Source organism: Cinclus cinclus, chromosome 9 (assembly GCF_963662255.1).
Source record: "Cinclus cinclus chromosome 9, bCinCin1.1, whole genome shotgun sequence".
Taxonomy (NCBI): domain Eukaryota; kingdom Metazoa; phylum Chordata; class Aves; order Passeriformes; family Cinclidae; genus Cinclus; species Cinclus cinclus.
In genome coordinates this window covers 12,720,002-12,732,385 of record NC_085054.1, presented here as the reverse complement: position 1 = coordinate 12,732,385, position 12,384 = coordinate 12,720,002, and positions in this window count along the sequence as shown.

Sequence of the window (12,384 nt, the reverse complement as noted above, 5' to 3'; positions counted from 1 at the left end):
CATTATTCCTTACACTTTAATAACTCTGGGTTTCCTCTAGTAGTTTGCTGCTGTCTCACTGGCCTAAGACAAAGTCTTGAAATCCATTATATAAGACAATTATTGGGAAAACAACAGACCTGAAATTTTGTGAGCAATCAAGAAGCACCATCTGTAATATTCTGTTAAAAGCATATTATAAGAAAAAAAAACTTTGAGGTAGTATGTCTAGTGGTTTGATATTCAAAAACATATGATGAACCCAAATGCCAAACTAGGTATTTAAAGCATCATGCTGTTTTATGACACACACACAAAAATAATGAAATTTAAGGTCATAAGAGGACAGCACTTTTAATAATTTCCAAAAACACCTTTTCTATTTAACAGCATTTCGAATCTTTTAGTGCTTTTGTACTTTCCAGCAGCCTATTTATATCCTTTCTATTATTCATGTAGACATTAGCTGAGACATGCTTACTAACAATGTATGCCTGCCTGCTCATCCTCAAGGATAAGCAAGAAAAAAAATTTAAAATTATAGGGAAATGGGACCTGAAGCACAGAGGAAAAATCCAAAAAGAACTGGATAAGCTTAAGGTAAATGTCATGTTTTCTAAATTAATCCCCCCCAAACCCCAAGTCAGTTTTTTTGCTAGAAGCCCTTTACTCAACCTTAGCCAAGCTAGTTGTTAGGCTTATTTTTAACATTACCCTACCACTAAACACACTTAGATGTCAAAATGAAATAGGGGTAGAGATAAGGAAGATAAAGAAATCTGATAAAATAAGTAAATTTGGGAAAATAAATAAATTTGGTAATACATTAATTGTATATTCATTACCCTTGCTGCCAGGCCAACATTTGTAGGGCTCTCAAATACGAAAAAACATAAATAGTTGTTTGCTTTGAAATAAATTCACTTTGAAAACTTACCATTTTAAACAAGAACAACAATTTGGTTCAAACCCCCATCTAGTACATTCTAAATGCTGAGTGGATTTAAAGGTTCAGTCTGAGCATTACACTGGATATTATGAAGGCAGTGAGATCAGACAGTGAAAAATTTGCACTACAAAGAAAAGACAAAGATGGCCAGAGAAGTAATGAGCACGATGCAGGCTAGAACCCAAGTCCTCTCTTTACTTTCTATCACTTCTAGAATCTGCTTCAACATATTCTCTTCTATTTTCCACAGTTCAGTGTCCTTTGTTATTTCAATTGTCAAGAGCAAGAGAGCATCTTAGCAAATAGAATTTGCCTTGTTACAACTGCAGCTACTCGTTAGAAAGAACTTAAAGCTGACAGCAATCACAGCTCGTTCAGGTTGCTGGTTGAAAAATGAGAGAAGTTGCAGTGGCTATACCATTGAAAGGCTGGGGGGGAGTCTGAGACACAAGAAGCAGAATAGGAAGGAGTGGCTGAGTTAGAGGGAGTTGGAGTCTGGGCAAAGACAGAGCAAACACTGAGAAACTCTTACAAGACATGCAGAAGCAGCAGAGGATGAAGACAGAAGGATCTAGAAGGAATGGAAGTGATCCTAAGGGGAAAACAGAAATACCAAAGCTTTACCTAGCATAGCCCTGCTTTGTTGTTAAAAAAATCCCTATATAGAACACCTTTCCTAAGATGCTTTGCATATTAATTGGTCACCAAAGGTAGGAATAGCAGTGAAAGCTGTATTTGTAATGTTACAAAATACTACTATTATAGATGAAATAACTGTTGTCTGACACCTCTCTATAATTAACCGTTTTTGTTATACTATATATGCATATTAACCTCTTGTCAACTATTTTTTCCTGTACTGAGATATTATCCTCGCATTTCTTTTAATGTAAAAGTGGCCAAGAGATTCATTATCACTGTTTATTATCATTATTCCTAATGATATTATGAAGTTTTACCCATGGCATTTTACTGCATGTCTGCTCAAGTAGACTGGGATTTGCAGCAAGGTCCTGTTTAGACACTGTATGAACCCAACAGTCATGTTTAATAAGTCTTACGTTCTGTCAGAAAAAGCAGCTTATTACTAATGAGATGTATTATGTTATTTAATACCCAAATAAAACTCTATTTCTCAAGTATGCATGCCTGGGGCACAAATCTGACAAACACTTACCGAAACAAAATGCTGTCCAAAGAGACAGTGATTAATAAAGACCAGTTGGGGGGGGTGTTGTTTCCATGTTCTAAAATACTGGCTTTGATATACTTATTTTTTGGAGTGACTCCAGTATGAGAAAACAGTGTAAGCATGCTAGGGAGAGCTTCAGGGAACTGAGGAATATTCAGTCTCTGCCTACTGGCTGAAATGCTAACATCTTACATGGTATGTTGCTGAAGAAAACAAGAAGAAAGCTTTGCTTAGCTACCAAAGTGATGCCTGGGTGTCTTCAGTTTCTTTAGCTGGAGTAGGAGCATAAATAAGAATTATGTTGAACTAGCATTGCATTTTGCATTTAATTTGTATAACATTTTTAGACAGGCTCCATATTATGGATATGGCCTTTACTCAAAGAGAATTTGTGTCATTCAATTAACACGAATTTTCACAAGCTACACTATGGAACAAAAACCACAATTGCTTTCATTCTCTGCTAGGTTAGTAATGGTGAAACCTAAAACCTGGTAAATACAATGAATGATCTTACCCAGCTTTCTCACACCTTGGAACAGTCACATCTACAGAACTGATTACCTTCAGTGGTTTTGTGATAAACATCGCATTTTCCTTTGCTTCCTTCCACAAAAGTAGAAGTCCCTGCACGGCAGAAATCCCTCATTGATTCAAAGATACCAACAACACCTAAGAATGGATGCATTCCTAGGAGTGCATTCCAAGAAGTGAGTTCTATGCACAGCAGACACCCTGAGTAGTTTATTTCACCTTTCCTACTTCTGCTCCATTTTATTTAAAGCTGACCTAAACACACCTGCCAGTTGTCCAGAAAACATAGTAAAGACCCCACCACAAAGAAGTCAGAATACAGGAGAAATATTTGGGTGAAATACTCAGTGGATATAATTACTGATAATAGTTTTTTTCAGATTACTTCCATGTAAAAGGAAAAACTCCTACAGAAACTAAAAGAAACAGATTATATATTCTATAGCAGTTACCAAAACATTAACAAAGACAGAAAAATTGTATAATCTACTTTAAAATTATATGAATATGCACAATTCTCTCCTATTTAATTCATCTACAGCAAATTCCACTTAAAATTGTACATGAAGGTTTGTAACTGTGGTTTTTTCCTGTTTCCTAGCTGTTTACAAACTATTCAAACATGTTTAGTTATATTTTTAGTTATTTTGAATACTGATGTGGTTTAGGTTTCTTCCTGAGACTGTACTTGTTTTTTGTTTTTTTTAAAGAATGATGAATTTTAACATTCATTTACTTTGTTATCTATAATCAGTATGATTGTATTGACTGATTTAAATATTTTTATTGACATTAAAATAATTTTTTAAATAAAATAATCAAACCATACATATATTTTTAAATGCCTGGCTTTTCTCTTGACACAATGGAAAAGAAACAGAATGATTATGTTTTCATAACACAGTTGTTGTAGTCAAACATTTGGGTTATGATTTACTACACAACACATTGTCTATAAGCGGCTTTATAGTGGAAATGGAGGTTTAATACTCAAGAAAGGGAATAAAATTATTCTTGATCCAGTCTAGTATTGCCCAAAACTAAGAGGGAGCTGACCTTTGGACTTGGGAAAGCAGAATGTGCATTGCATAAACTCTGAGGAAAGAGTAAGCAAGAGGTTGTACCTATCTTGCTGCTTTTCATTGTTCCCAAATGAATGAATATTAATTGAGAAGTGCTGTTACATATTTCATGACATTCTGAGTACACATTCTGAAATCCCATGAGGCCTTGTTTAAATACAAATTAATCCTAAACTACACTTAATTAGCACTGCTATAGTTGATTTTGCTTTTTCTGCTGTAAGGAAGAAGAAAACAATATCTCAGACTACTGCTTTTTTCAAATGTTAAAATATATGATGGAGGTGAAGAAGTGATTTCGGAGCTGAATGACTTCCTGGCAGGAGAGAATCTGACAGGATGGCATTTTACTAATTAAGAAGAGTGCTGGACTAACCAGATGGGAAAAATACATACTGAAACTTTTTTCTTTCATTAGTTCTTTTTTTTTTTTCCCACAATACAATGTAGAAATAATCAAGGACAATGAAGGGCACATGAAGAAGAACTGGCAAGTAAGGAAATTTGTAGCATAAAATAAGCCTACAGAAATCAGATAGCAACCAAATAACCCTGCTTTAATAAGATCAAAAAATTAAGCAGGAATCAGAAGCCACTGAGGTGAGCAAGATATTTCCATGCTTCAGACCCATCTCTAACATAAATGCACAGTGTGATTTCTGACAAGTCAGTCAGGACTTCATCTGCATGGACATTTTAGCTCATAAGTCTAGTATTTAGATATCATCATGATCCTTGAAAAAAATAAATAAAGGAGTTTAAGAGATTACCCATTTCCTTTGGAGAAAGAGGAGGCAACACAAACCACCCTAGTGTTAAGGACAAAGTAAGAAATACACTTCAAAAAATCCCAACATGCTGAATAACAATAAGAAGGCTTTTCTTTGTAAATTAAGCTCAATAAAGTTACCAATGAGCGCAAAAGAATGTAAAAAAAATGGCAGAATCAGAAAAGTCAAAATGGGAATAAATGGCAATGCAGAAAAAAGTATTTATTTCTGTAATACATTTGTAGCAAGAAAAAGACAAAGGAAAGGGAGATCTGCTACTCAGTGGAGAAAAAATGTTATTAGACATGATGTCAAAAATGTTGATACTTTTTTACTTTTCTTCACTAGAAGGGTCAGCCTCAATCAGCTGGCTAAAATAATTAGTCCTAGAGACAAGAAGAGGGAATACAGGGCAGAACAACAACTTAGGAAAAATGCTTTCAAACCAGCTGAGCTCGAAGAAATTCCTTGCAGGATACTTAGGGAACAGAATAAAGACATTTTGGAAAACAATCTTTGAGAAGTTGTGGAGAACAGATGAGCTTCTAAAAGAATGAAAAAGGACAGATGTCATGTTTATCTTTAAGAGCAGAGAACAGAAGAAATCAGGAAATTACATACTGTTCTATCTTTCTTCCTGAGAAAAATACTGGAGAAAATAATTGAACAAGTTTGCTTAAAAGCTGAAGTTTTTGTCCTGTTTTAAGAACATAAAACAGTATGTATTTGTTGAAAATTATGGTGGAAAGTCAGCTGGATCATGTTGTCCAGTTTGTTCATTGTACCTTGTGGAAAATGTGGTTCAACTGAAGAATAATTAGAGATTTAGAAAAAAAAAAATCTGTAAGAAAGAACAGAAGGTCCCTTGGGAGGCTGTGAAATCTTTATCACCAATATAGATCTTCAAAACAGGCAAACATATGTTAGAAATGGTTTAGGTAAAGCTGATGCTGCCTTTGGCAAGGATGGTATCTTCAGAGGGCTGTTCTAGGCACCAGTAAAGTAGAAAATCAGTCAGTAAAGCTGATTGTCAGAAGCAGAAAATTGGGAATGACCTACTGCCTGCTGTGCCAAAAACCAGTAAACATTGTCAAAAGGAGATTAGAACCCAAAGATTGTTGCAGCTAAGAGAGAAATACAGTCTCTGTGATCTGTCCCAGTTAGTCCATGCAAAATCTAATTCTCATCTCCAGGAGATGTGACTAGAAAGGATCCAGAACTACAGAGTATTACCCAGAGACAGCAGCTATACTTAAAACACTGCTTTTCAGCAAGCTCCTCATTCTGTGTAGCAAAGTTATGTACCAGAGGCTGTAGCAGCCTCTGTGAAGCCACTGGTACCATAACCCTAAATTCCTTTTCTGATTCTTGTCTTTAGCTACTCTGCCATCTGTCAACAAAGTTGACAACAAAGGAAGGGACAGGTTGGAAGATACAAATGTGTGAGGGGTGGGACTGATAGAACAATACTTTATCTGTCCATTGCCTTTGAAGAGTTTGGAGAAAAAACTTGAGAACTCTTCCTTAAGTTCCAGGCCATAGTGTAGGTCACATATTTTAAAAGAGAGATTTAGAGACAGCTGTCAGTTTGGCTGTACATGAGAGTATGGACAGAAAGCTAAGGCCAGGTGCCAGGGAAGGAGGTCCTCTGGTACTTCATTTTCTTGCTCCCAACTAACCTGACATGTATGATTTTATCCTTCCTTGCTTCATCCCTCATATTAAGAGCTGCCTTTCTTTAATGTTCTTTTTGCCTGACATCCTTTTGCAATCTAACATGCACTTGTTACTCACTGCTGCAGGAACTGATTTTTCAGTTCTGTGCAGAATTCTCCCATTTGATTTAATATACACAATAAACTGATTGCAGGGTAATTTAAGAGCACTGATAGGTATGTGATGACACTACATCAATGGCTAAAACCTGTTCAAAGAAGAGTATTTTCGAATTATACAAAGGCAGAAAATAATATGAGCAAAATTCCACATTGAACATGTCATTCTAGACCCTTGATGTATATCTAAAGAAGTAAATTGGTAATTAATAAATACAAATTAATGTATAATTGCTTTTATAAGACTGTTTTGAATTATCCCCTTCTAATTCAGATCTGTGCTACAAGCCAAAATTCTCTTATATCTTTTGCTTCCAGAAAGCCAACAATAAGTGGGTACAATGCTAGAAGAGCAGGTGTGTTTTCACTCAGAGGAAGCAGCTACAGATAGGAAAATGTCTTAGCAGCTGATGTATCAGAAGACTGAAGCTGTGCCAGACGAAGTGAGTGTGTGCGTGTGTGTGCGCACATGCGTTTTGCCACTAATTATGCAGAAAGGCCCAAACCCATTGATCATGTGTTTCTCTCCCTACTTCACCGGGAATAAATCTTCAAGTGTGACAGCTCTTCCACAAAGTCAGAGTCATTACCGGTGATGTAATTTCTGTATTAGAACTGACAACACACAATGAATAATACTTTTTCTTCTTTATGTTTTGTACATATATTCCTGTTTACTGCATTATAAAAACAAATATAATTTGCAAGAAGCTGGTCTGAACTTTTATTATTAACTCCTCTTAGCTTCACAGACAATGAGACTTTATTCAACCCAGCACAGTGTCAACACACAATGAGCTACACAGCACATGGCTTCAAGCTTTCTTTGCTTAAATTTGGGAAAGATTTACCACAAAATTCAGAAGGCACAGATGCTGATTTCTCTTTGGCGCATGCAGATACCAAGAAATTTTAGGTAAAACTACTTGAGCAGCCTGACTGCTCAATGACTGCTCAATATTATTTATTTTTTTTATTTAGTTTTGGGTTATGTTTGTTTGTTTTTTGTTTGGGGTTTTGTTTTTTTGGTTTTTATTTACTCAGTTATAGAACTTCACTGCAATGTTACATTTTAAGACTTACAGAAATATTCATCTCAGCATCTTATTTTGTCTTGCCACTCTAATTAGTCAAGCTTAGACCCACCAAACTCTCATAGGAAGACTAGGAGTGAGAATCAAGAAAAGTTCTTTGTTGAAGTCACAAAACCACCTTTTCATTTATAAAAAGATTTAAAAATTAAGACAAGGAGTTAGAACAACTATATCACAAAACAAAGATGACAGAGATGAATAATTTAAAAAAATTCACTATGCAGATAAACAGAACTATTTATTTTCAAATTCTACTACAATATACAATCACATGGTGTTGAAAGAAAGTATATCAATGCCATGTGTCAGGGAAATTATGGATATAGTTTCAGTTGCGCTATCATCTTGTAAAAATACTTAAGGAGGACTAGTGGTTTTGTCAAAAGGTTACACAGGGGAAGAAGGTCACCTTGCTGTGTTTTTACATACACATACCTTCTGTTGAGCCTTGTGAGCAGTTAGAATGATATGCAGGTGATGTGTTGGTCATCATAATTTAACTAGAAACACAGTCAAATTACACACAGCATCCTTAAGAAACCAGATAAAACTGATTATCTTTAATAAGCTTGCCCAAAGGTTCCATCTTTCAAATGGATATTCCGGAAATATTAAGAAATCATTCTGAATGGATTTTCCAAGATCTTTTGGATCTTTTGGAATAGCAATGTTCCCTATACTTCTACAGAATCTGGTCTTTTACAGGAGGTTGTTTAATATAGAGAAATTCCTACACATTTGTATCAGCATGAAGTCATTAACGTAAGAACATATGCCACATTGGTTCAGACCCATCTTCTCTTCAGCAGTGGCTACAAATCAATGCCCCAGGAAGAATGAGAACAGGGCAAGCATATGTAATACTTCCTCAGAGTCTTCTCCCAGCTGCCAGCTATTTTCAGGTCAGAGAACTTCCTGAGATTGATGCTGCCTGTCTCTTTAGTTTCCCTCAGTGAATCTCTCAAGTATTTACTTGTCCAATCTCCCCCTGAACACCAAAATTTTCATATCCTGAACAGTTCTGACAAGAAATTCCATAGGTATATTAACACAGGTGCATTAAAGTAATGACTTGGCATCAACAGCTTTCTCTTCCTTCTCCCTAAACTTTGCAATTCTATGACACTACAGAAACAAAAATAATACTGTGGAATGTGTGGTCTTGCTGTATGACACAGTTCCCCTTTTTGTAGAAGAGGAAAAGAGATTATAAGATTCCAGAAATGAAATGCTTCATTTCAAATACATCTTCCTTGACTTCTTCCACTCTTACTCTATGCTGAAAACCTAAACAGAGGCTTGGGATCAAAAAACAGTCAATAAATACTGCAAAGGTTCTGTTTACCAATCATGTTTTCTTAAATTAATACTGTATATAATGTAGTTCAATACAAATTGGCTGTCAAGATTTAATGAATTTTAATTTAAAGAGAAAATGCTGTTTTGTAATGTAGTTGATATAAAAATCTCTCACTTTTTCACATTGACAGATCTAAGGAATTAATAATTACATGTTTAATTTCCTGAATACGTGCTTCTATGGCAAAAAGGCACTCATGCTAGAACATGAATGTTTCAAGGTGTTTTCCCTACATTGTTCTACAGAACTCAGTTTCAGTAAAACTACTGAAGGGGAAGTGGGGGGAGACACAATTACAATAAAACAGCTCAAGGGTCTGTCTAATACTGTTTCTTTGGAGCTTAACTAACGATCAGTGGATTGGCTATTCTTCTCAAAGAAGTATTACACTGCTATCTTTTACTCCCTCTACATCTAACACAAGTTATATTCTACATAGAGGAATATTTTTTTCCAAAGCTGTTGCTACTTTCTTTTGGTGTCATTATCATCACGGGCTTTTTCTTTTCACAACATATTAGAAAGTATGTATTATATTTGGTACAACAGTTGCTCTGTATGTTAACTGCTCCCACGCATGCAGGGTTGCCTGTTCATGCACCGCTCCCTTTTCATGCAGGGTAACCTTTCTCCAGGATAGAGAGCTTCCAGAAATCATCTACATCACTTAGGGAAATAAGGAATGTGGCACTGGGTCCAAAACCAGTTTTCAGGCTGTTTCTGCTAAAGTCTCTGTTTCAGAGAATGACTGTCTGCACGCAGTTGCATTTAAAGGAAGTTCTTCGGTTGGGTATTTCTCAGTGGAAGTTCCCAGCTAATATTAGTCATAAGAAGCACAAAACCTCATTTCATAATCCTATTGATACTCCTCCAGGCAACATAAAGCTTTTCTATACTGTTACCAAAGAGATGATAAAAGAAAATGCACTTTTTGTTCCTATACTTTGTAAAGAAAGTGAGTAAATTACACGTATCAGCTTCAGCATTCAGATACATTGAAAAAGTATAAGACATTACTTTTATGTTGCTTAAAATGCTCCAAGTCTCCAAATCTGTATGTCTGTATTTTGACTAAATCTCCTTTAGCTTCTGGAACCTAGAAACTAACTTTGTCTGTTACAACCTATAGGCAAATTACATACTAAAGTTTACACAGGTTCATCAACCACTATTCTTGATGTTGGGGGAAAAAAATCAACTTCGCCTTCCTTCACACTGAGGAATGACAACATTTGGTCTAAATTAACCCACACTTCTCATTTTCTGACCAGGAAAAGCATTTATAGATCAAAACATGTTTTTCGTTTTGTTAAAGCAGCAAGAGATTAAAAGAACGGCGAAACATCCCAGAGCAGCAGAGACTCTTTCGGCATCCAGCACACTCCTTTGGGACCAGTCTCTCAGTTCTGGAAAAGGTTTAACATCTGACGTGAGCCACCTAGCGGCTGAACGAATGGCTACATTAACCGCTCGAGAGAAACATTTTAACCTCTTTCTAGTAGAAGTCAATTTGCATTCGTAGACTTAAGAGAATCATAAAAAGGAATCAGGTGAAACCTTGGATGAGCTACAGCCTTTTGCCAGCTGCTCCAGCAGCAGCTTCTCCTGAAAGCAGTGAGTTGCCCCCCAGACCTCAGGGCAGAGTAACAAACGAGCACACTGTGAACACATCAGCACCGACTACGGAAAATTCCTGTTAAGATACCATTTTGGAAGCAATGTGAAACAGTAAACTGCATATAGATGATGCAAGTATTTAAATATGCTGTTTGTTCCACTGAGGGCAAACTTCAATTTTCACTATGAAAAAAGTATCAACTTGCTAATTCCCAGTCACCAAGAAAAAACAAACAATCCAAAAACCCAAACAAAACCCCCTACTAACAACTACAAAAATACCTCCACTCTTCATTTTTTAAGCATAAGTAGTCCAAGGAGGATTTTCTCTGAACACAAAGTGAAATAAAATAGCAAAAACAAGAAGCCCTGAGCCACCACTCCCAAACCCCAGATAAATGGTTTGCAACTGTTTTTAAGATCAGTAGATTTCTAAAGCCCTAAATTATTTTCAAATACACTGATATATGCTTCTTCTTTTCAGATCTCTTGTGAGGACTACATACAAGAAAACAATCCTGCCTTGACAATGACATATAAGTGTGAAATATTAATGTGAGGTAGAAATACAGAAAGCTGTTCCTGGAATAGCAGTAGGGAAGGGAATACAGAGAGAGAAGAGGAAGAAGCAGAGAAACAAAGAAAAAGAAAGCAAGATGAGGAAGAAAAGGAGAAAAAGTAATTTAGTAAATAAATGACTGTAAAGCTGAAAGCATTCTAAAAACTCAGAGATCAAGTTAGCTAGGAAATACAGGCATTGTACTATTTTCATGAGTATTTTTCTTCTTTTTAATTTATTCAAAGGTTGGAGGTCTCTAGGACTATCAAGATGGGTTACTTTAAAGCTTGTAAAATACACCTTATTGTATTGGGGGAGGAAATGTAAACAAAGACACTAAACAGCTAAGATAGACGAAAAATCAGTTTCTCCCATGTTTTACTGTGGAAGAATATTACTGATAAAGCATTCATATATTAATGCATGTGATTTGAAAAAGTCATCTTTGCAGACAGTTGGCAGTTTTGAGTTGCTGAGTTTGAGACCTTTTCAGAAAATTAATTAATTTCATTAATTACTATACATTAAGTATATTCCTAGAATTTAAAAGCATTTTTCCCCCTAAAACAACTAACATGCAATGGTAGTGTTTCAGAGGTGGTATACATGTTATGGCTCTATTTGAATTCAGGTAGCCATAATCTTAGTTGAGGCATGCTTATCATCAGACAACACCCACTTGTACTTTTCTGCACATTATGCCTTTTTAAATATAGCATCAGTTCAATTATATTGCATCTATTAATCTAAATTTAATAAATGCAGGTTATATTTCACCTGAGATATCCATTATAATTTTAAGTGCATAACTACTTGCCAAAACTGACTGAAAATGTAACGTGGAATTAAAAGAGAAATAATAGCCATTTTTGTCTGCACCCTATTTTATTTTTAAGACCCCTGTTGAATGAAACCTTATCTTGGACATCTCAAACATTGTCTCTGGAAAAGGAAATTGAATCCCCCTTTCTTGGAAATGTGCTAAAACAGGAAACTCTCTCTCTGAATCTTAATATTTCATTACGATCTCACTTGAAGTTCTTAAAAATGGCTTAACAGGAAGTATATTTATGGGCTCATTAAGCTATCTGCCTGTAAGTCTCTTTAGGCTTGGTAGAGACCAAAAGAGTTGCTGAAGTCTTTGCAGGAAAGATAAATTATAATAGAAATAACCTTCAAAAGAGTGCAGAAAGCAACACCTGGCTACTTTTACTGTGGCTATGTTTGAGCTCAGACTTCCATGGGCAAGTGCCCAAGGTCCGTAGGTTGTGACAGCTGGAGTGCAAGTTCTGATCTGTGAGCGGGCAAAGTAAAAAGCTCTGCCCTAGAAGAAACACCACAGCTCGGCTGCATGGGTATGTTCACTGGAGCTCAGACACAGCCGAGATTAATTCAAAATGTATAGTCCTTCTC